Below are 4,642 nucleotides of genomic sequence, written 5' to 3' on the forward strand. Positions count from 1 at the left end.
AGCACTGCAAAGTATAACATATATTGTATGTGTACAATAAATGTTCAAAAAAACAATGCATCAATGTCCCATTTGCCTTGAAGTTTATTATCAAGTTCAAGTTTACTGAAGTTTATTATGAGCATATGTACAACAGGAATCTACTGACGCACCCGCAGTCAAGGTGGCTGTTCGAGGTGTGCTGGCTGCCTCAGTGTAAGAAAAAGAAATTGGGTGAATGTCGGCACGAGTGCCACTGCTTCTTGCCTCTGACCTGCACGTGCCTCCGCGGCATCTTTGTGCACAAGTGTGCTGGCGTGGCGAGGCGTAGGAGTCATCCGAGAGAAAGAGTATCTTGTACATGGAGAAGTGGCTGTTCACAATGCCTGTCGCTTTCCCTCAAATGTTTCCTTGGCGACTAGATTGACACACCCGCAGTCAAGTTGGCTGTTCGAGGTGCGCTGGCTGTCTCAGTGTAAGAAAAAGAAATTGGGTGAATGTCGACACCAGTGCCACTGCTTCTTGCCTCTGACCTGCACGTGCCTCCGCGGCATCTTTGTGCACAAGTGTGCTGGCGTGGCGAGGCGTAGAAGTCATCCGAGAGAAAGAGTATCGTGTACATGGAGAAGTGGCTGTTCACAATGCCGGTCACTTTCCCTCAAATGTTTCCTTGGCGACTAGGGTGACACACCCGCAGTCGAGGTGGCTGTTCGAGGTGTGCTGGCTGCCTAAAAGAAAGAAATTAGATGAATGTCGATACCAGTGCTATTGCTTCTTGCCTCTTACCTGCATTTGCCTCCACAGCCTCTTGGCTTGCGGAGTCTGTATGAGGGAGCTGCTGTGGCTAGGCATAGGCATTGTCTAAGCAAAAAGAAAAAAGGCCATTCAAATGGAGAATTATGGAAATAAATGTAGTTGTTATGTCTGCTTCTTGTACTCTTCTTGCCTAAACCACCAGCACTTTGACTGCGTCTGCTTTTTACCTGCAGGTGTTGCTGCGAGATCCTTAGTATGGCTGCGTGCAGCATTGTTACACTTGGTGGAGGCATTTGAAGTGGTAGCCAAAAATATAAAGAATCATCCTTGTCTGCATGAATGCTTTCAATTTCTAAATGCAGTGGTAACTATCACTATTAGTGCAAGCCCCCCCTCCCCCCCCCCCCATCTATGCGGCAAGTGCCATAGCTTGAAACTGAATTTTTCCTTTAGTGTTTCACAAGGCGTCTAATATGTCCACATTAGATGTGATGTGTTTGTTCTTAGTTATCCCAGTGTGGAGAGAGCATCATTAAATTGTTTTTTTTATTTTTGCGTGTCTTATTTTTTGGTTTATTTCTGAATTTATCAAGCAGTAGTCTCGTGATGCTCAAGTGACTTATGTAATGGCAATCAGCTTTTGTTTTGCTGAAATACAATGCATTTCCTGACCCATTGTTTGACATCCCCTCATTCGCATAATTTTGCAGTGTATACCTATATTGACTTGCTTGACCTCCACTAAAGAGTCTTGCATTTTCAAATACGACTCTTTCCTTAAAATCATTCGACACTTCTAATAATTTCTGTACCTTGGGCTTCTGATACTCTGCATTCACAATTTTTGCTTGTTTCCGACTAGAAATGTCTTCTTTAATTTAGAGTGTAAATTTTACCTTTGGAACACACGGAAGGGCTTGCCATTGCATATCTGCATAAAAGGGAAACATGTTTCATTAAACATTTGCAAAATCCAATTGAAGATTGATGAATGCAGCTTTGCAGTGTGATATGACTGAATGAGCCCCAATAGTAACTCATCTCACTTGGTAAATTAAAGCACATATTAGTGTGATGTACAAGATACGTTACACTAATGTGGTGGGTTCTCTTGCTTATACAGCAAAATAATCGGTGCGCGAGAAAAAATTTATTTTTGCATACCCCTTGTACGCACTGATTTAAGGGAAATGAGCTGGAGCCGTCCACATGATCTACTTATTTTACCTGCGAGTATGGTCAACAAAAATGTGTCCCAGCTGCTTAGTGGTATTTGAGATTATGTCAGTATTGCATATGTGCCTGTTGTCTAAAATAATTGAATTTTGAAAATGCTCGCAGGGATCTGATGTGCATATCTGCAGTTTATGGATACATGTAAAAGACTCAGCATCAAGTGCAAGTGAACGGTCCCACAGGCCCGTAGTCGATCATGCAAATAGATTCGCTGCACAAATTTGTGACCAGAAAAGATATTCCACATGAAATGGCATGCAAGGAAGTGTTGAAAATATTGCACAGTTAATTAAACGCCTACGCTATTATTATGTGGGTTGATGCACTCGTTATGCAAAACGGAGGCGAGGCGTGCAGACAGGACACAAGAGTAGAGTATTTACAAGCAAACAACACGAGCGTCGCCCACTTCTCTACTCTTGTGTCCTGTCTGCACGCCTCACCTCTGTTTTGCATAATGAATCCTTACTAACTAGCTGAGCTTTCTGTCGTTCTAAGTCTCGATGCACTCTATTTTGTCCACATTAGGCACTCGCCTCTTGATTACTTCGTGGCACAGAAATACTCGGCATCAGGCTGTTTTTCTGCTGTGGCCTTTGTAGAAGCATTATTGTTCAAAGTGCAACAATTAAACTAATTGTTTGAGTTGCTTGTGGCTTCGCCAGTGCAATTCCGGTGCGCTGGTCCGCCTGTCCAGCAATTTCCTACTGAAGGGAAACCTGCACATACAAACACCTATCCGTATGTAGAAAAATGCTCTACTGTGACGCTCCTGAAACAATTGTGATGCACCACAAGAGCTGCCTACTCGCGTGATATTCTTAACAAGGAGATACATTCGTTTACTTACATGTGAAGGTATATGCCAGAGCACTTCGGGGCTTCGGTGGCACATAAGGCACGAGTGTGCCATAGCGTCCGATGTCGACGCGCGATCGCACATAGAATAAAGAACCAACTTGATCGCATGTCAAACCTAAACTGTACGAAACTACTACGCATCCAAAAAACAGATTCGAAACCGAAATTCGCGTCATCCTTTATTGCATGAATGCGTACATCGTGATTTACATAAGTCACGGACTTAGCGATCGCTTTCTGTAAACTTAATATTAACGCATCACCTTCATAAAACCATTAGGTATGCGTTTTTAGATGACAAAGCATAAGGTGACCTGTACTTGTTTTCAGCTCTTTCAATAGTAATTGCGCTGACCACATTGACCAGTAGCAACAGGGCGGCGCCCTAGAGGTTCCCACTTTTCCGGCCCAGCTTTTCCTCTAGAGTTGTTCTACTAACTTTATGGGCCGCGCTCCGCGGGGCGCCAGTGCGTCCGGCGCGGCGGCGCATCGAAGCGAAGCGGCGCAGGCGCACACGGACCCAGGGGAGGTGCTTCGCGTCGTCTGCTGCAACGCTGGAGCGCGCTGCCTCTTGCTTTGCTGTAAAGCACTTCGCTAGACCCAGGTGACTGAGTGGCCGAGGCGGCATTGCGGGAAGGCGCACTTCACTAACTGGAGCATTTTCCAGCTGGTTCCGTCTACAGCTTGTGAACAGCCTGCTTAATCAATATACATAAACAGAAACAAGCTTCTCACCACATAAATCACTTAGCATGTTTTTTGTAAGTGATGAGGGTAAAAATAGTCATTTTTTCGCGCTCTTTATTAGGCTGGGGCGTAGAGGCGACGCTTGATAGTCGTGTCAGGGACGTCCCCAGCCTGAGGCTGTTCTTAATTTCTCGAACGGTGGACGTCGGGTTTGCAGCAGTAGCCGCAACAATGGTCACTCTTTGCCGGGCTTTACGGAGAGCATCCACAATTCTTCCATCCTTCTTGTAAGCCTGGATGATTCTATTTACAGTTTTCAGTGGCCTTTTTGTCATCTCCGATATAACGCGTTGAGAATAGTTTTGTAGGCACAGATTTACAATGCGTCATCTTTCTTTTTCCAGTACCCACGACATGGCTAGTTTCCAGAGTGCACTGGGGAAATGAAATTATCCTGCACTGTTACAGCGTTTTTATCGCCGAAGTGCCATGGCAACCAGCAACCGGACCCAAATGCAATTCATCATGCAAGTCGACGGAAATGCGTTTAAAGGAAACACCTCTGGTGTCTTTCGATTTGGCGAGTCATCCCAGAATCTTTAACTCCTGAGCGTCCAGTCACTCAGTTGAGTAGTCGTTGAATGCACCGCATCATCATATTAAGCTGAGATGGGGTAGCATGACCTCAGCAAAAAAAAAAGGGGGGGGGGAAGCTCGGCGGTAGATCCGGCTGATGCCCATGGTCAGTTAAAAAGTAGACTGGCCCGACCACAGCAATCTGGCTTGGGCCGGGCTTAGCTTTTACAAATGGCTAGCCCGTTTGCCGACCACCGGCATGCTGTACGTGGGCAGACGACACCGGGCCGGCTTCATGACCGCCGGTTTAAATATCGTGGCCGCGTTCGTCCAACACACGGACCGGCCACTTCCCCACGACGACAACAGCATCGCTTGTCCGCGGCAGGGGTTCCTTTGCCGTATTCATATTTGGGTTTTACCCACTCAGCCCAGCCCCCCCACCCCCGCCTACCCCCTAAAAAAAAAAGAAATCAATTCCTCCTCATCTCCAAATTTATCCGATGCCCACCTCTATGGCGTAACTCAGAGGCCATGTGTCGCTTCG

At 46.0% G+C, this 4,642-nt stretch overlaps 1 long non-coding RNA gene across 1 annotated transcript; it reads right to left on the minus strand.

Moving 5' to 3' along the window:
• Positions 1-407: 407 nt before the first annotated feature.
• On the minus strand, positions 408-3,247 carry LOC140215989 (uncharacterized). Its single transcript, XR_011892624.1, has 4 exons — positions 2,822-3,247; positions 1,632-1,666; positions 766-840; positions 408-707 (listed from the first exon to the last, which is right to left on the minus strand). It is a non-coding gene; the product is annotated as an uncharacterized lncRNA (long non-coding RNA).
• Between the last annotated feature and the right edge of the window lie 1,395 nt (positions 3,248-4,642).

This window comes from Dermacentor andersoni, chromosome 2, assembly GCF_023375885.2.
Source record: "Dermacentor andersoni chromosome 2, qqDerAnde1_hic_scaffold, whole genome shotgun sequence".
NCBI lineage: Eukaryota > Metazoa > Arthropoda > Arachnida > Ixodida > Ixodidae > Dermacentor > Dermacentor andersoni.